Source organism: Adiantum capillus-veneris, chromosome 7 (assembly GCF_014529385.1).
Source record: "Adiantum capillus-veneris isolate H3 chromosome 7, ASM1452938v2, whole genome shotgun sequence".
Classification (NCBI taxonomy): Eukaryota; Viridiplantae; Streptophyta; class Polypodiopsida; order Polypodiales; family Pteridaceae; genus Adiantum; species Adiantum capillus-veneris.
Window position 1 is genome coordinate 14,275,481 of NC_140937.1, and position 21,091 is coordinate 14,296,571.

The following is a 21,091-nucleotide window of genomic DNA, read 5'->3' on the forward strand; positions in this document are numbered from 1 at the left end:
CCTTTGGACAACAGCTACAACATCTCTACTCACGTTTCAAGAGTAGGTTTGCATTGCTTATAAGACCAACGAACTGAGTTTCTATCACACTCTAGCCATGATAAAAGCTAGCACTTGCCAAGTATGAGAAAATGTATGGAATGTGAAAAACCAACTAAAAGAGAGCTTAGTGAGTGTGTTACTAAGTTAACTCGTAAGTGTGTCCTTTGGCTACCTCTTTGATTGTAATCACTACCAGTTAGTTCACACATAGATGAATTGTTGGGCATAAGTTGATGTTGCTCAGACATCATAGCCTTTGCTGACGAGACAACTTGGAGATAACAAGCATATGTTGTATGTGCACACCTATGTGCACACCTTTGTCAGACACCTATGTGAGCATCTGTGTTGGTGCTCATGCATGTGACTAGACTGAATGATTGAAATACTCTGTTCAGAATGAACTCAGTGTGTGGTTGATAAACGAGAATTCCCGGAAATGGACTTGATTTTTTGAATACTCACTCGTGTGATTGTGTTTGAGTGTAGGATTGAAAGACGAAATAACTGCAGAATTTCGGTCTTGAGAAATCTATGGAGATGATCGCAATAAGAATAAGCTAATCCAACATCAATGAGGTACAGTGTGGATCTAGATGCGAATTGCTAAATACGTTGTCAGGAAGCATGATCCTAGATCTGGATGGTTTCAATGTGATGATTTGAATGTGATGTAAATGTGCAGTGACTGTCGTCTTTGTGCAAGTGCTAGATTTATGTCGTCTAGTGCATCGGTACTTAGAGTCAGTGTCTACCGAATTGGTTTATGGCTTAGTGTTTGATTTTGCAGGCATCGAGGACGATTACAATTCTTTCAAGAGGGGGGTATGTCACAAATTGATGACGCGGCAACTCCGGACAAAAGCTGATGACGTGGCAGACAATAGTACGGATTTTTGTAGATTGCGCTGACATGCATGATGATGCTGATGTGGCAGCAATACAGATCTCCGTGTTTTGTGCTGGCTATGCCATGTGGCAGACTGTACAGATTTCCATGATCCACACTGGTTGCTTTTTGGCCCAGTGATTTTGAGTTTGAAGCTTTTCATGTAACTGCTTTTCAATGGCCAAGGGCCTTTAAATTGAACCAAAGGCCATTCCTCACCTCAGTTAGCTGACAAGCTTCTGAGCAGAGAGGGCCTACAGGAGTTGTAACTTTGCTCAAGCATTAATATAAAAATAAATACCAAAAGGGGCGCCAAATTTTGGGGCCAATATCTCGGGGCGCGGAACTACACTGGGCCGTGTCGACACTCTTTTAAAAGTGTGATTAAATTGTTAAGTATTTAAATGATTCTCTCGTGTGTCGTGCCAAATTTCCAACTTGGGGTGCCCAAGTCTGTAACACAGTCTAATGCATTGGGCATATGGTATGCAACTCGAGATACAAACTTCAAGATCAGATGGAGTGATTCTAATTGGGGTGGTGATCCAGATTAATGATGTTCGGCTACAGGTTGCACCTTTTCATTTGGCACGGGAGCGATTTCATGGAGCAACAAGAAGCAACCTACGATTGCCTAATCATCCACAGAGGCCGAGTATCAAGCTGTTTGCAATGCTACATGCGAGCTAGTATGGTTCCAAAGGCTACTTTTGGAGCTTTGCTTGCCACAACACACGACCACAATCTACTTTGACAACCAGAGGGGTGTAGCCATTGCGAGAAACCAGGTTTTTCATGCCTGGACCAAGCATATAGAAACAGAGCACCATTTTGTTTGTGAGAAGACCATGGATGGCTCTATTCGACTAGAGTCTTGTCCTACGTCAAATAACCCTGTTGATATCTTCACCAAACCTTTACCATAGGTGACATTATCCCTTCATCTGGCTCCCTTGGATTGGTTCCCTATTAGAGTAACTTCTATCGAGTGGCGGCTCTAGTATCTCCCAAGAGTAGCTTAGAAAGTGAGGCCAGTTTTGTGGCTATGCCCGGTTATATTACGTTCTCAACGGTACCAAACACATGTTGTGCCCACCCGATAGGCTAGCATGAGGTAGGACCCCTGCTGCTAGGGTTTCCCGAGGTCAAAGTCCATTGTATCTATAGTTTTGAGGCTAACACTTTAACTCTCAATGCCAAAAGTGATTCTCCTATTGTCTTTCATGGAGTGGATACTTCTCCTTCTCCATCTCTCATTGCTAATATGCAGGACAAGGTTGAAAGGATTCGAGATAAGGAGATTCTCTCAATCTCTTTTTCTCCACAGCATGACACACAGAACTTGCATGATTATGAGAAGCATAATGATTTGAATGATAATGATTTGCATTATGATGTGGATGGAAAAGACAAGCATGATGAATTGTGTGAAGATGATGTGATTGTTCACATGGATGATGTGTTAGTGGATGCTTTTACTAGCAAAGCTAACCTCGTTGTAGATTCGATCAATCACCAAGAATCGATCTTGGCTTTCAAGTCGAGGTCCACAGATCCCCCACAAGAAGATTCAATAGATCCCGAAGAAGCGATCTTGGCTCTCAAGCCTTGGTCCAAAGAGCCATCACAGGAAGTATTATGTGTTCGCATGATTGATACGCACGCATTGTTCGAGTGTTTCATACGTGAAGGTTTCCTGTATTTTAGTCAGCATCGTTATGTGATCCCTTTTCCTAGGCATGACATATTGTATGTTGAGCACGTTTCTCTCATGGAAGAAAAGCTGAAAAGTTTTTCGATAAGGAAGTCGCATTGCATGTCTCTTCCTTGGCATGACACAGTTTCCGAAAGAGCACATGATAGTCTGAGCACCAAGCATGGGCATTTCCATTGTGATTTGCCACCGTTGATTGATTTCGATCAAACAGAAAAGATTCGAGCACATTGTTTGCATGTGTTTGATGAACGGGTTGTCACTCCATCTCTATGTTCATCTACATTGCATACACGGTCTTTAGAGAAGAAAAGATTTATTTCCTTCACTTTACATAGAATAGGTATGTTCATGGTTTTGTGTTGGAGATGGTTTCAGGAATTTTCAGCCATGGAGATTTTTGAAGACGAAAGAAGCAGGACTCTAGACGAAGTTGAAGCATCAAAGGAGCCACAGAAGACTTTGAGTCGCTTTCGGCGCGGCCCAAAGAAGCAAGCGTTGTAGACCTTTATGAAGTTCAAGTACCGCTCGACCCACACAGCAGAGTGGGCCGGCGAAGAGTCCCTTCCAAGATTCCGGATGCTGTTGGCGATCTCCCTCGACGCCATACAGTTCGGTACCAGTACCTCACTTTGGAAAGGAGGGGATGTCACGTGACACATCCCAACCCTATGTGTCCGTGGACAAGCTACACCACAGCAGGGTTAAGTCAAGTCTAGATTAGCAATGAGCTGGCACTTTTGTGAGTCTATTCGTAGACCGTGCATGCCCAGTCACTTAGCATAGATGCATATCCTCCGGTTACACACAGCATCATCATCGGAATTCCCATCAGAATCCATTAGCATCAGTTAGGGGAATTTTCCAGTGCATTTAGCCTATTTTCCTATTTTTGGTTATTTTCACTTATTATTTTTAAGTGACTTTCCAACAAAAGTAGGTAGGGCAATTTTGCAAAGTTAATATATAAGCAAACCCAAGTTAGCACTTTCTGGCAGAAGAGGCAGCAGGAGCTTCCCGCTCAACAGACAACTTCTCAGCAGTACCCCCCACCATCAAGATCCATCGCCATCCTTGCCTAGCCTTGGCGTTTTTCCACAGCATCAGCATCGCCTAGAAGCTTCCACCTTCTGGCGCATTGTCCCCCCTTGCATGATCGCCCTGTAGTGCTATTTCAGCCAGCGTTTTTCATTTGCAGAAAAGCACCAAATCAGCCAGCGTTTTTCATGCAAAAACGCCAGTCCGACCTTCAACTTCTCCAGCGTTTTCAGCCCCATCTACTAACGCTAGGGAATCTGCAGTTCAGCCATTGGAAAACGCAGGTTTTCAGCAGTTAGCAAAGTAGCAGATTCACCCCAAGTTGGTTGCAGACGTTCCCCCATTTTCAGCCATAAAAACGCAGCAAAAACAGTCATTTTCAGCCACCGAAACAGTCCCCGAATTCAGCGATTACAAGCCTACAGATTTCAGCCATCGAGTCGTCGTCGTCACCACCGTCATCGTCACCAGCATAGTCCAAGTTGCATCAGTCCATTGCATTCGCATTGTACACCCTTGTGCAATCAAAGTAGACCACTCTCGCTGACAAGAGTGGGGCCTTCGGAGGAGGGTTTTACAACCTCTCGGTGTCATATCTCTTCTCTCTCCTTCTCTCAGTCTCATTCACTTGCACGCACAATATCCACTCACTTTGTTCGTGACCACAGCACTCTACAGATGGAAAGCTCTCTCTTTCCCTAAAGAACTAAAAGGAACCTTGAGCAATAAAGATCACTAATCTTGAAAAAATACAACATTCATTCCGCTGCACCTTACACTATGGAAAGCAGATTGACCATCCAGTTAGTGGCAGGGTTGTACCAACACGTACGTGTGGAACCGTACAGTACGGTACGTCTGTACTGATCCGTATAGTACGCGTACGGATCGTACAATACGGTGATTTTTTTAATAAAAAAAATTAAAGCCCTTTTAGGCTATCTAGTTATCGTTTTGCGTGACTTTTTCGCTGCCCATTGCCGCTGTTGAGCGTTACAGAGAAAGGCTTTTGCACTGTGCAGAACCAGGTACCTACCCCCCCCCCCCCCCGGAACTCTCTCTCTCTCTCCCCCGCTCTCTCCCCTCTCCCTCTCTCTCTCTCTGGAGTCTCTCTCTGCGAGAGAATACACCAATCTCAACTCTCACCTGTGACCTTATTATTTGCATGTTTTCAGCAGGCTGTTTTCATCATGCCGAAACCTACGAACCCTTTGTGGAAAGAGCACACCAATGTAATTGAAGTTGTGAATACTCCTAGGCAGGCTGGATCAAATTGTTGCAAGTGGTCATGCAAGTATGTGGTTTCACGCTGTCGAGTACAATCACTCGAGTTGTGATGCATCTAACTAGCATCAATTGCACAAATAATTATAGCAAGTGCAAGAAGGTACCTCCAAGTGTGCAAGAAGCATTGATTGCTGAGAAATTCCCTGCATTTGCAACAACGGACAAAGGAAAAGTGGCACAACAAACAGAAGACCGTTTGCAAGATGCTCTTCTTGGATAGCTTGGTGACTCTTCTACACAAGTGGAGGAGAGCTCAGGGTCTCAGCAAATTGCAAACAGGAAGAGGGCTCGTATCATGCAGGAAGAGGAGAATGAGGAGGTTGGTGATGTGCATGTGCGTAGGCAGACCACCTTGCCTTCATGTGTGCATTCTGTGTCTTGGATAAAAGAGTGTCAGAAAGTGGTTGAGATGGAGATTGCTCGCACTCTCATTGAGTGCAACATTAGTTTCAATGTCTTGAAGATTGAACAATGGAAGAGGATGGTGAGGTCCATTGCCCAGGTAGGTGTTGGTGCCATAGATACATGGTATGGCCTCGATTACAAAAAGATGCGCACCACAGCACTGGAGGAGCAGAAGGCCTTGATAGATAAGGCGTTGGTGCCTGTTAAGGCTGGATGGCAGCAATTTGGATGCACCATCATCTCTGATGGATGGAGTGATGTACGCAGGCGACACATCATTAACATACTTGTGTCTTCTTGTCTTGGTACATATTTCTTGCGTGTTGTGGATGTAGGAAAGGCAGGAGATAAGATCACAGGTGAATTCATTTTTGAGCATATTTCAAGGGCCATCAATGACGTTGGTAAAGAGAATGTGGTTCAAGTTGTCACAGATAATGCAACCAGCTGCAAAGCTATGGAAGAAATGGTAACGGCACAGTTTCCTCACATTTTTTGGACTCCATGTGCAGCCCATTGTTTAGATTTGTTGATGGAGGACATAGGCAAACTGCCTTGGGTGCAGCCAACAATTTCAAAGGCTACCAGATTGACCACATTCTTCCGAAAGAAGCATCAGGCCTTAGCCATCTTTCGTAGCCATAGTACCCTTGATATGGTGCGGCCATCCAAGACCAAGTTTGCATATATGTATTTGGTGTTGCAAAGACTCTCCAAGGTGAGGGATCCACTGCTGCAGACAGTTGTGGACCCAAAGTGGAGAAACATGGCTCGTGCAAACAATGAGAACACCAAAGCCATTCAGAGGCGTGTGTTGGATGAGTCTTTTTGGACAGAGGTCCATACCTTGATAGTGGCTTTGCAACCAATGTATGTCTTGCTACGAGTCACGGACATGGAGGGCTCAACATTAGGCCTTGTCTACCATCTCTGCATGCAGATGAAGCACCACATCACAGCATGCCAAGCCTTGACTCAGGAGCGGTGAGTGTCAGATTTTTGCATGACATTCTTTTTACATCTAGGCCATGAATCCATTGCTAATTTGAGTGTGTATCATTGCTGATTTTTTTGCAGGCGAGATGATATCCTATTCTTTATAGAGACTAGGTGGAAGTTTATGAGCCGTCCTATTCATGGGATGGCTGCTTTACTCCATCCTTTTTACAAGACCCCAGAGTTGTTTCATGAGAGTGATCTCCTCACACTAAAGGACGAGTACATTAATGATTCGTTTGAGGAGCACGAGCAGCTGGCAATATATGCAGAGATGTGCAAGTACATGAACAACTTGGGGCCATCGTTTTCACGTCAGGTAGCATTGCGTCCAGAGGCAACCAGTTGTCCTCTCACTTGGTGGCAGAGTTATGTTATGGTCGCCAAGGTCTTCCATGCCTGACTACTATGGCTCTACGTTTACTCTCGCAGGTATCTTTTAAATCTCACTTTATTTCTCTATCTTGGGTCTTGCACAATGCGTTTAAATCCTGCCAACGACACCGGCAATTGCTTTAATTCAAGATTGCTCAACAGGTGCTTGTGAGCGCAACTGGAGCGCTTACTCTTTGATCCATACCAAGATCTGGAATCGCCTTAGCACTTCTCAGTTGGAGAAGCTAGTGTATTGCAGGGCCAACATGAGGCTTGTGCGCTCTTACTACGCTTTGGGGACACCCAAGCAGGTAGTATGACGATGTAATATGACATCCTATGTATATGTTTCTTATTTACACTATTGTTAACAAAATATACATTGTACAACAGGTTGATCCCTCACGTATCATGCTGGTAGTTGATCCTATTGTGGAGGAGGCGGACCAACATATCAGAGATGGGCAGGAGGAGATAGTACGCATGCTTCATAGAGAGCTAGAGGATGTCGATCGGCGTGTGACAAGGTCTCGTGCACGTGCTTACAACATTCCATTATGCCTCCAGGATACAGGTGAGGGGAGTGCACGACGGAAGAGCAATCGCAAAGGCAAGCTACCCATACGTACTCCTCGGTAGCGTGCGAATGAGGCAGTCTGTCTCATTCACACTCCAGAGGGAGAGGAGGATAGTGATCCAGACCCAGTTGGTGCAGACGAGGCCACATATGCTATGGTGATAGAGCCAGAGTTTGATGACGAGGGCAATGTCGTGGCAGATGGCGACATGCTCTTTTCAGCATCATCTTCTTCTTCTTATGACGATGAGTTTCACTAGGCACTAGTGACTGGTTACTAGTCTAGAGTCTAGACATTTTCACATATTTCAGCAAGATGTTGTTTTTTACGTACGCTCTATCAAGAGCCATTTTGGCTTGACATTTGTCATTATTTTGGTTCCATCCTTATTAGCAGTTTGTGCCATGTGGGCTACTTGAGTCTTGAAGCAATGTTTGTACAATTCTACGTTTATTGTCAACAAATTACCTTTTGTTCAATTGCTTCATGCTTGAAGGTTTGTCATTGTTCTGAGTTCTCTTGTCAGCAGGTAGAAATGTTTTTATGTTGTTCAATGTATATTGTTTCTTGTAGGTTGGTACTTGTTTTGAAGTTAAGTGAATCTCTAGTGGACAATGTGTGTAGTAATGTGTCCCCAAGTACTTTGCATGATATAGATTGGTTAACCCTCTAACGAGGAAAATAAAATTTTCTTAAATTTCCTCTCATTTATTGTTTTTTTTACAAAGGTACGTATTTTTACGTACCTAAAAAATTTATCCACACGGCACGACGTACAGTACGTACAGTCACGACCCGTACAGTACGTATGGTACAACCTTGGTTAGTGACCTATGCTCGACAAAAATTCTCAAGGAAACCGGAAAATTGTTTGGCTTGAGATTATGAAGCCAAAAGCAAATGGACGAGTTTGCTAGAGGACAGAGGCAAAGGCAAGCTTGACAAGGATGCAGTACCGGTACTCAGTTAGCTGCCTCGGTACCTATGAGGTCCGACAACCATTGTTATAAATGTGACGTGATGCTTTGTTTGGCTCGGGAGTTTGAAGCCAAGGGCAAAAGCAAGAACTCATAGATAGACAAAGACAAAGGCAAGCTCGAGAGAGATTATGGTAATAAAGATTTGACAGAGGAGATCGGCATGGCACACGTGGCGGCGCCCATAGTGGCCTTGCCGTCAGATTTCTAGTCAAATGGCAATTGTCGCCACTAGCTTCATCCAGAGAGGCTTGTGAATGGCAAAGAGGGGCAAACAATGCTCCGTATAATTAATTTGGATCCTTGTGTTGGAGTTCAGTTATCGGTGTTTGAACCTATGGATTGGAGTTCAAGACACATGCATCTCGCAAGGAACCAATCAAACGTATCAAAAACACTATTCATTGTTGTTGGTCGGATTATGGACTCTTGTGCAATGCACCATGCTATGTGTGCTAGGCCATGTGCCCTCACATGCTTAGAAGTGACTAGATTGCTAACTGTAAAAGAGTTCATACCCATGGAGTTCGAGAGGTTTAGGCCAAAGGCCATAATCCCACCAATCCTCCCCTTGGACTTTGTACTATATTGACGTAAGCTCAATGTCGCACATGCTAATATTCACACAAACTCAAGTAGTCACACAAAATAAAAATAGATCTCTAAGTAATATGGTGTCACACAAACTAAAGAATCTTCCCCTCAAACAAAGAAGACGGAAGACCCCCATATTTTTAGTACATCAGTATAGTCGAAATAGTGATCAAGGGGGGAGATACAAACATGAAGACAGTTCTCCTCTTGATCTTTGTCTTCGTCTTCGTCCTTTGCGAGGTTGACTTTTCCTCTGTCTCTACTATTGCTACTGCTACTGTGGCATTTTGTCAATGGATGACCTTCTGTGACGGGTTTTAGGGTTAGGATTTTTGCGTCGAGGTCATAGACGCATCCATTTGGCCCGCCCAAGACTCGCTCTCCCTAGAAGTGTGGTCCATACCAATCTCTTTAATCAAAAACCAGAATCCTCTGTGTTGTGATCAAATCTCTCCATGTGGTTTTTGCATCTTAATGGTGCTAGGACGTCTAAGTGACCGTCGGGTCTCGAACTAACTTGATTGTGTTTTGCAAGGACTGGTCGAGGCCTCAAAACCTAGAAGAAGAAGAAGAAGAAGCACCAACTTATAAAATTCCGCCGAGGGACCTAACTTAGGACACATACACACACAAAGGCTTGTGTAATGAATGATGACATGGCAAATCAGTACGGAAATTTCCACGATTTGCATTGAGAATGCCACATGGTACTGCAGTACGGAACTCCGCGCTTGGGATTGCTGGCTGCTAAAGTGGCACTGTTTTACGGATTTCCGCTTTTTACGCCAGCTGATTTTAGCAGTTTTGAGCACTAGCTTTTTGGAGCAATTACTTTTAGGATCACGTGCTTTTAGGCCTGATCCTTTTGGGGCTCTACTTTTAGCATCCCTTGTACTCTTTAAAAGTGCCTCATACACCACTCTTGGAGGCATCTGGATGTAGAGCTTGAAGAGTTGGACCCATTGAGAGTTGTACTCTCTTGAAGCAATAATAAAGAAATACTGAAAGTGTCACGTGCAGCAAAAGTGATTATGGATTTAGCTCGGATCTATACTCCACACAAACACAAGAGTCACTTTACTTTACTTGAAGGAATTGAACTGAAAGAAAGAGAGAGACACAAGAGAGAAAGAGAGAAAAGAGACGACACAGGGATGTCGGGTCGCAAATCCTAAAGGGCCCCCTTGCTCTGTTGCCACATCAAGTACTTTCTTTATTATTGCACAATGTTGCTACAATGATGCTAAATGCTGAGGTACGAATGCTAATGGGTATTGATGCTACTGATGTTGGGTACTATTGGGTATTGTGGATACTGCGAGTGCTGAGGTACTGAGAGGTTCTATATCGACAACGATAATGACGACAACGGGTACTGCTGGGTCTATGTAGACGACGATCATGTGGACGACGACGTACTGATGGGTCTATGTCGATGACGATGATGTCGACGACGAGAGGTATTGATGGGTCTATGTCGATGACGAGGTACTGATGGGTCTATGTCAATGACGGTGATGTCGACGACGAGGTTCTTGATGGATCTATGTCGATGACGAGGTTCTTGATGGGTCTATGTCGACGACGAGGTGCTAATGGGGATCTATGTCAACGACGGTGATGTCGACGACGAGGTTCTTGATGGGTCTATGTCGACGACAAGGTTTTGATGGGTCTTTGTCAAGGACGATGCACAAGGGGTACTAGGTGCTGGGGTACTATGTCGACGACAGTGACAACGACGATGAGGATGGCTGAATGCTGAAAACTATTCCATCGGCTTGGCCACGATGGAACGACAGACTACAACGAGGGAAGGGTTGATCTGCTAGGGGTGTTGCTGCAAGAAGCCGGGAAAGGCAAAAATGCTGGCTGTCTTTGCTGAAAACGCTGATGGAGAAGAAGGCTGAAAGCACCAAGTGGTGGCTTGCGGTCCCCAAGTCAACAGGTTTCTCTGTTTCCGCTATCTCTTCTGTCTTCCACTGATGCCCAAAGGATTTCTTTTATAGGTCCTTTAGCCATTTTCCCTACTTTGCAAGAGAGGGTATGCAACTATGACCAGCTTGGACATGCACGTCTTGCTAGAGGCTCACAAGTGCCAAGCTAGGTCCTAAGCTAAGAATCATGCTAGACTGCAGCAGAAGCATGTCCACATAGCGCAAGTGAAGTGTGCACGTGACATCCCCCCTATTAAAGGTGAGGCACAACTACAACAAACTTGGACACCCCAAGTCAAGATTCTACCGCGACACAACAAAGATTCACTTCAAAAAAATTCACAAAGACGACACGGCCCGGTGTAGTTCCATGCCCAGAGGTACTGGCCCCAAAGACTGGCGCCCCTTTTGGTATTTCTTTTTATATTAATCTGTGTTCAAAGTACAAGAGAGTCGGCAGGCGCTCACTCTCAGACTCTGCGTCCAAATGCTCTCAATAATGAGTGCCCACCAACTTATTTATTGGTACAAGGGATGCCCAAAAGCAAAGCCCTAAAATCTTTTAACTCAAAAGCAAAGTTCCCAAAAGCTGCTAATAAAAATCAGCCAGTGGAATTTGCGGAAAATCCGTACAGCGTACGGACTACCACGTCATCAGTGTAATTTCCGACGCATAATCCGGGCTGCCACGTCAGCATTCAGTCAGAGCATTGCCCGGGCGTATGTACTGGCTACCACGTCAGCATGCGTCTGTCTGTGTGTGGACACTGCCACGCCATCAGTTTGTGACATACCCCCTCTTGAAAGAATTGTAATCGCCCTCGATTACGCCTACAAAAACAGACATAGGCCATAAACTGTCTTAGTAGACACTGACTGTTAGTACCGACGCACTAGAGACGACACATCTAGCACTTGTACAAATCGGCAATCACATCACCGGACATCACAAGACAAATCACATCCAAATTCATTCCAAATCTCAGACCGTGATTAATCGGCAACGTATTTAGTAATCGCATCTAGATCCAATCGGGACCTCACAGACCCCGATTAACTAATCCTTAATGCAATCATGTTTATAGAGATTTATGAGACCGAAATGTTGCAGTCATTTCGTCTTTCAGTTCCTGCACTCAAACAAGTCAGTACAAATCAATCAGTTTCATTTTCATTGTCGAGAAATCCAGTTCATAAAGTCATACAACAAAATATTATCAGCCCAGCAGTATCCCTAAAACCCAAAGGGACATCAGTGACTCTATATCAAAATCGGGGTAATCTGTTGACAAAGGAGCGGAGTGACTCCCCTCTTGTGCAAGCTCGCTGCACTAGATTCACCCATGCTGAAATCGGGGTTCTATCGGAGTAGACTATGCTAAACCGAATGCTTCAAGGTAAAGATCCAAAATCTGAGGAGTATCTACTAGGGCCTTGTCACAAAGTGATGACGTGGCGGACAGCAGAAACCCTAATTTCTGCCAGAAACCCTAAAATTCCTGCAAACCTTAATTTTTGCAAAAAACCCTAAATTCCGGAAATCGCGGAGGCGGATTATTATTATTAAAAAAGAAAAAAAAAATTGAAAAATGATGAGCGACGCGAATTTTGCTTTTGCTTTTTTTTTATAAAAAAAAGAGAAAAGACGCTCCAAGAGAGAGAGAGAACTGATGCTTTTGATTTTAAAAGCTTTTGGGGCTCTGCTTTTGGGCATCACTTGTAACCTTTAAATTAGTGGTGAGGGCCTCACTTCTCAGAGCATCTGGACGCAGAGTCTGAGAGTGAAACCCTAACCGCTCTCTTGTACTTTGATGATTGACTAATACAAAAAGAAATACCGAAAGGGGCGCCAATCTTTGGGGCCAATATCTCTAGGCACGGAACTCCGCCGGGCCAATGCAAATCTATTGTGATCTGTGAATTGTTTTGAAGTGGTTATTTGGTGCTGTCGCGGTTGATTCTTGACTTGGAGTGTCCAAGTCTGTTACAGTGGTATCAGAGCACGGCCGATTTCTCTTCTACGGGAAATCCGATCCCCGAATTTTTTTTCCGCGGCACCTATGGCTTCAGGCAATGATCAGTCGACTCCCTCTGCATCTGGAGATGCGGGCTGGGATCACAACGAAGATTCAGACAGAGAGTATGGCCCGCCTCGGCCTACTCAGGCGGAGCAAAGAGAGATGGAGCGTCGTCAATTGATTGGCGATGCAACAAAGATGATGCTCAATTTTGCCAAGGACCCGAAGATGGCAAAATATATGAACCAGACCTCTTTGAAAGAGGTACAGACGGAGTGGCAGAGAACCACAACACCACTACCGAAACCCGCTCTCAAGAAACCTTTTGCCTCCAAGAAAATATATGGAGCAGGAACTGGAGAACGTGGTTGATGCACGGATTGCTCAGCTTTTTGACACGCAAAAGAAAGCCAAAAAGCACGGAAAAAAGCAGAAGAAAGGCACTGACTTCCCGGGATATTTAGGTCGTCGGTCGACATTTGACAAGGCAAAGAAATTGAAGAAGCGCGTCAAGTTTGAAGACCTACCCAGTTCTTCTTCTTCTTCTTCTGACAGTTCTTCTAGCAGCTCAGATTCGAGCGAAGAAGACAGAAAAGGTAAAAAGCAAAGCAAGAAGCAACGCTTTGGAACGGGCAAGAAAAAGGCAAAGAAGGCTACATCTCGCCCAGAGACTGACAGTTCTACTGAGGACTCGTCTACAGACAGCTCAGGTTCCGATGACGGAAAGTTTTATGCGAACAAGAAGAATTTTTACAAAGCCAACCAGTATGACTTTCTCGAAGATAAAAGCAAGAAAGTCCGAGAGTTTAAGGAAGGTGGCCACTCGATCAAGTTTGATACTTTTCAGGATACTCAGATGCTTCGAACGCTTTGTCTTTTATACAGCAGTTTGACATCGCTTTCGCGGGAGGACGCTATTCAGAGCACTCCAAGATTCGGAGAGCTGCCTCTTACTTTAAGGGGAATGCTCGTACTTGGTGGTCCACGCTTCTATTAAGCAACACTGTGCCAGTTACATGGCTGAAATTCAAGAGGCTTTTTATTTCTTCTTGGTTGACTCAAGAATATGAACGAGATGTACGAGTTGCTTGGAACCATCTTCGGATGACCAAGAAAGATACAATCAATGCTTATTGTGAAAGATTCTGGAACTCTTTTCTACCCGCCTCTTCATTCAAGAAGATCTCGTTCAGAGAACATATTGAGCGGTTTACCTTGGGTCTACCTACAGAGATCCGAGATCACTGCTTGGAACAGAAGTCAGCTTCTATTCAGGAGTTGATGAGTCATGCGAAAGGGGGCTTTGCCATTCACTCTGGCAGTCTGACCTACCCCACAGATGAGGCCATGACACAACGAGCCGAACAGACTTCTGGGAATGAAAGTAGAATGAAAAAGAGCAACCCAGAGAAAAAAAAAAGGATGCACACGACCCAAGCTTACTCCTGAGGAGAGACCTCGCTTCATCAGAGAGGGGAAGTGCTTTGGATGCGGGGAACATGAACATATTTCCGCAAAGTGCCCTGATAAGGCACAGAAAGAACAGAATGATAAAGACGACGACAGGTCTGAGAGTTCGAGAGCAGCTGAGGAATGTGGCAGAAAAGGCAGATAGAAAAGCAGAACTGGTACCACATGGCGTGGGACCTGCACCGAATCTAATGAATGAAAGTACAAACTTTGCCGCTTTCGGGGCAAAGCGAAGGATCAGGAAGCTCTTTTGAAGGAGCCAAGGCCAACTTCTTTTCACTTGGAATTGGCGGCTCGATTTGGCACTACGCCCGACAGACTGACGCCACAGGCGGAGGTAGTTCGACTGGCACCCGGATGGGATGTTGCCATTACACCGAGCATTGGCAAACTTCGTTTGCAATGACAGGGGTGTTCAGGGCACGCGAGTGACGTTCTACTCGGGATCCCTTGGTACCACAAGAACTACGCCGTGGTTGACTACCGGGCCGAGAAAGCGACTTTGATAAATGAAGGGTTTAGAGATTGTACTTGATGAACTTCAGTTTTCTTACTCATTCTTTTGGGAGAACTGAACGATGGATAAAAGTTGAATATGTTTTGACCTGAAGAAAAGAACGCCAAGATTTTTTTTCTCCACGCTCATGCCGATTGCTTTTGAGAGGACCTGAAGATCATACCATTGATCTGATATCTGGAAGCACGCCACCGAATCGGCCACCTTATCGTGTGAGCCGAGTACAGAATGAAAAGATTATGAACTCAGTGAAAGACCTCTTGGAAAAGGGTCTTGTCCAGCCTAGTACTTCACCGTATTGCTCTCCAGTGTTGTTGGTTTTGAAGAAAGACAGATCTTGGAGAATGTGCATCGATTATAGCACTCTCAACGAAATCACCATCAAGAACAGATTTCCGATTCCTAGGATCGATGATATACTCGACAGGTTACAGGGATCCTCGTGCTTTAGCAGGATTGACTTGAAGAGTGGATATCATCAGATCAGGATAGCGCCAGGAGATGTCTACAAGACAGCTTTTCGGACGACTTTTGGGTTATTTGAGTTTTTGGTGATGCCTTTTGGCTTAACCAATACTCCTGTGACATTTAACCGGATGATGGACAGGATTTTTCGAGAGTACAGGCTATTTTTTTTTTTTTGGCACTTTCTTTGACGACATCATTGTTTTCTCCAAGAATGAGGCAGAACACAGAGATCATCTGCTTCAAGTCTTTTAGGCATTACGAGATCACACGCTAGTGATTAATGCAAAGAAAAGTGAATTTTTCGTACCATGGATACACTTTTTGGGACACATTGTGTCAGCAGCAGGAGTGCAAATGGACCCGGCCAAGATAGAGACTATCCGTGATTGGCCCGATTTGAGGAATGTCCATGAAGTTAGAAGCTTCTTGGGACTGTGTTCGTACTACAGGCGGTTCATACGAAAGTTTACAGAGCTTGCTTCCCCTTTGCATACCTTGACACAGAAAGGAATACCTTTTTCGTGGGGACCCACAAAGGTGACTGCCTTTCAGACATTGAAAGAGAAATTCACTACAGGACCAGATTTGACTTTGCCGGACTTGCAGAAGTAATTTGAAGTATTTTGTGATGCTTGTGGTCGTAGTCTGGGTACGGTCTTGATGCAAGAAGGCCATGTCATAGCTTACGAGAGCCGTTTGTTCTCTAGGCCGGAGATGACAGCACAGATCTATGGGAAAGAGCTTTTGGCGATTATCCACGCTCTTACTCAGTGGCGGCATTACCTACTCAGAGCGGATTTCATTGTCTTTACAGACCATCAGAGTTGGCGCTACTACTTCTTGTCATAGAAGCAGCTTTCGAAAAAGCAGATGCGGTGGGTGAACATCTTGTCACAGTTCCACTTCCAGATTGTCCATGTGCAGGGACAAAAGAATGTGGTGGCAGATGCTTTGTCTCGGAAACCGTTGGTTCTGGCTATTTCTGCGATACATCATAGGAGCTTCGAGGATATGGTCGATCAGTATGCCACAGATACAGGTTTTGCAGATATTTTCACACGGATACGGAATGGGGAGTCAGTAGCTGGATACACCCTTCGGGAAGGCTACTTGATGAAAAAGACTATGTTGTGAGTTACACAGCCGTTGAGGGAAAAGGTTATGACTGATTGCCACTGTCCACCTTTTACGGGTCACCGCGGCATTGCTACCACCATGAAAGGGGTAGAGAGAGATTTCTTTTGGCGGAGACTGAAGAAGGATGTGGAAGAGTTTGTGCGCAGTTGCTTGGTATGCCAGAAGGTCAAGTTTGACAGGCATAAGGCACAGGGATTGTTACAGCCTTTACCCATACCCACCCGCCCCTGGGAAAATATTGAAATGGATTTCATTTTTTTTTAATCTCCCGAGAATACAGAATGATCATGATGATTTTCCGATTACATGGCACGTCTGAGACGATTCTCTCCGACATAGACCCCGGATTTACGAGTTTGTTTTGGAAGGCAATTTGGGAGAACATTGGCAAGCGGTTGCAGTTCTCGTCATCGTTCCACCCGCAGACTGATGGGCAATCCGAGATTGCCAATTCAATGGTTCTAGATTTATTGAAGTCTTATATCTCAGATCAGAAGACTCAATGGGAAAGATATTTACCTTTGGTGGAATTTGCCTGCAATAACACGATACACTCTTCGACGGGGAAAACGCCATGAGAGATTGTTGAAACTGCTGCGAAGGTTCCATCCTTCCTGAGCACGAAAGATTAGAAATTTGAAGCGGATGAATATTCGCGAGATTTGGATACGGCTTTTGCCAAGGTTCGCGAGACTTTACAGAAGTCTCAAGAACGACAGAAAAAGGCAGCGGATCGCCATCGTCGCGACTTGAAACTGAAGGAGGATGATTGGGTGCTCTTACTTTTGAGAAGGCACACCTAAGAAAGAAAAAGGGAAAGGAGAGGCTTTTTCCAAAGCTTAGTATGTGATACTACGGACCTTTTCAGATTACTGACAAGATAAATGATGTCTCCTTCCGATTGAAACTGCCAGATACTTGGAGGATTCACAATGCATTGCATGTGAGTCTCTTGAAACCTGTTAAGGGTGATGTGCTTGATGATGGGGAGCCTCATGAGCAACCCGAAGTGGAAGAAAACGAGGAGATCCTTGTTCCTGAACAGATTTTGGCACATAATGATACGAAGAAAGGTAAAGTCCGAAGGCGGTTCTTGGTTAAGTTCAAGAACTTTCCTGCATTTGATGCGAAGTGGATGGAGGAGGAGGACCTAGCAGATACTCCTCGGATTGTGAAACTTTACCTCGATGTTTTGGTTTAGCATAGTCTACTCCAAACGGAACCCAGAACTCAGCTTGGCCGAAGATCTGGTGCAGTGGGATGCACAAGAGGGGAGTTACTCCGCTCCCTTGTCAACAGATGCCTCGATTTTGATACCAAAGTCACTGATGTCTCTTTGAGCTTCAGGGATACTGAGAGCCGACAGTATTCTGCTGGATGACTTTATGAAATGGAATTCCTGATTATGATACTGATTTGTTCTTGACTTCTTGTGAGTGCAGGAACTGATAGCCGAAATGACTGCAGCATTTTGGTCTGATTGATCTCGAATAGACATGGTTGCAATAGGGGTTAGTCAATCGGACATCGATGAGGTCCCGATTGGACCTAGATGTGATTGCTAGCTACATTGCCGATAAATCATGGTCTAAGATCCGAATGAATGTTGAATGTCATGTGATGTCCTGTGATGTCTGGTGATGTCCTGTGATGTCGTGTGATGTGACTGTCGATTTTGTACATGTGCTAGATGTGCGTTCCTAGTACGTAGGTACTAACAGTCAGTGTCTGCTAAGACGGTTTTTGGCTTTTGTCGGTTTTGCAGGCGTAATCGCGGTCGATTACAATGCTTTCAAGAGGGGGGTATGTCACAAAGTGATGACGTGGCGGACAGCAGAAACCCTAATTTCTGCCAGAAACCCTAATTTTTGCCAAAAACCCTAAATTCCGGAAATGGCGGAGGCGGATTATTATTTAAAAATAAAAATAAAAATAAAAAAATTTGGGAAAATGATGAGCGACGCGAATTTTGCTTTTGCTTTTTTTTTATAAAAAAAAGAGAAAAGACTCTCGAAGAGAGAGAGAGAACTGATGCTTTTGATTTTAAAAGCTTTTGGGGCCCTGCTTTTGGGCATCACTTGTAACCTTTAAATTAGTGGTGAGGGCCTCACTTCTCAGAGCATCTGGACGCAGAGTCTGAGAGTGAAACCGCTCTCTTGTACTTTGATGATTGACTAATACAAAAAGAAATACCGAAAGGGGCGCCAGTCTTTGGGGCCAATATCTCTAGGCACGGAACTCCGCCGGGCCAGTGCAAATCTATTGTGATCTGTGAATTGTTTTGAAGTGGTTATTTGGTGCTGTCGCAGTTGATTCTTGACTTGGAGTGTCCAAGTCTGTTACAAGCCTCCTCCTCCATCCACTTTGCATCCAATGCAGGATAGTTCTTGAATTTAAGAACCGCCTAATCACTTTACCTTTAATCTTTCTATCCTTGTGTGCCAATATCTGTTCTGGAACGAGTATCTCCTCATTTTCCTCCAGTTCGGGTTGTTCATCTGGCTTCCCATCATTGGGCACATCGCCTTTAAAAGGCTTCTGGAGACTCACATGAAAAGCATTGTGAATCTTCCAAGTATCGGGTAGCTTCAGTCTAAAAGAGACATCATTTATCTAGAAAGGTCCATAGTATCTCATGCTAAGCTTTGGAAAAAGCTGCTCCTGAGTTCCAGCACGGAGTTTGTTCAGGGCAAGTTTTGGGGCCGTTATGCTGCTCAAATTTTTCCAGAACAGGTGTGATCGAGTTATATACACGTGAAGATCCCCAGTGAAGATCCCCAGGACTTTACTTTTGTAACTTTACCCTCTAAAGGAATAAAGAAATACCGAAAGAGGCGCCAAAGGGCCTACACGTTGTCGGCATCTGCTCGGAGCATTCTAGCTTCCGAGCTGTGTGTCTTTGAAGTATCAATTCTCGTTACAAGTTTTTATTTGCAAAGTTTCTCTGTGTCCTAAAGTCTAAAGTAAAGTTTCGGGTGAAAGCCAAAGTCTACCGCCCTACGAACGAGTTTCATGGTTCCGTCGCCGGAACAGAATCAATTTTTCCTCAAGAAGTGAGCCTCGGTTGGTTTGGTAAAGACAAAGAGAACAGGAACGCGGGGCTACACTATGGCCGACAAAGGGAAGGGTATTATGGAAGAGGGTTCCTCTTCGAAGGACATGCACGAAATTCCTACAATGTTCGAGGTTGGCGAGAGTTCACGTCCACCCCGGTCTATACCTACAATTGATGTGAATGTTCCCCCAGTGCAGGGCTTTATGACCGGGCAACTTGAAGATGATGTGTTCAGGACTCAGTTAGTTGCCGCTGTGAACGTATTTTCTTGACAAGTGCGTTTATGGAGTTTTTGCAAGCGCCACAAGTGCCACAACAGTCAAGGCAACTCACACAGCCCGTGGAGCATGGTGAGGCTCAAGCCCAAGTACTTAATGCGTCTCAGCAGGAGAGGGAGCAACTCGCATGTTGCGGAGTCGGGGGCTTCGAAACCATAGTAACAGGGAATGGCCATTTTCAGGTCCCCGTACCCCATTCCCATCCCAATTTCCACTTCCGGATCCCTGTTCCGTGTTTCAAACGTGAGTATCCGAAACAGGGAATGGCATTTCATGCATGTTGCAGTTCCTCGTTCCCCGTTCCGATTTCCCGTTCCGGGTAACTATGTTCCTTCCATCCATGAACAGGTGGTTAGGACGCCTATTCTACACGCTTTGCCAACTCAGCCCGCCACCTTCCAAGCCCGCATGTTGCGTTACAAGGACAGGGAACCAGTTTCCAAGCAATGCATCAGGTTTTTCCACCACACACGGTACATCCTGGGTATTTCGGGGTGGATCGGTGTTCCAGAGTATGGCTGGTTATGCGCCTGGAAACCAGCATTATATGTCAGGAACAGTGTTTGGGGGTATACAAGGCATGATGCCAAACCCCATGTATGGTAGCATCAACATGCAACAAGGCTTTCAGAGCAACCAGGGCCACTTTGGGGTGCCACACGGTAATTTTGGCATGGCTGGTTTTCTTGGACAACAGCCAAATATGGCACCTATGACGCAAAATGTCAATGGCCAAGACGTGCCGATGATCCCTATCACAGTGCCCATGTTGTAGGCAATTCCCTATGAAAATTTGGGGGCACTGGAGAAACCAAAAGCATACAAACAAGGTGGTGCAACTGTTAAGTTTGAAACTTTCAACAGCTTTGAGGATAAGACGAAGGCTCTCACTTTCCTCCAGCAGTTTGATACAGCTTATGCAGGGGGGGATTTTACAGAGGCCTCCAAGACCACCACATGAGTAAACTTCAAGCAAATGTTTGCATCTGCGTGGCTGTCAAATGAATTTGAAGCCGATGTCATGACGGATTGGCACCAACTCACTGCGGCTACTTGCAAGAGACTACAGAAGTACAATCGGAGGTTTTGTAAATCACTGCTCTCAGTAACCTCCTACAAGTTCGTACCATTGACTAGCACATAGAGAAGGTGGGTTGGCTAAAGGGCTTCGAGATTACTCTACAAAAAATAGAGTGGCTACCCTCACTCAGCTTATGGAAGTTGCCAACACTAGTCTTGCCTTGTTGAAGGGAGAGGACAATGGATTTCCGGCCAACGTAAAAGGGGGGCAACAAAAGAAATTTCAGCAAAGAAGC

At 44.9% G+C, this 21,091-nt stretch overlaps 1 protein-coding gene across 2 annotated transcripts in view; it reads right to left on the reverse strand.

Moving 5' to 3' along the window:
- LOC147453468 (glycosyltransferase BC10-like) overlaps positions 1-21,091 on the reverse strand; it is a 46,748-nt gene that overhangs the window by 1,512 nt on the left and 24,145 nt on the right. The gene's annotated exons all lie outside the window — the stretch shown is intronic.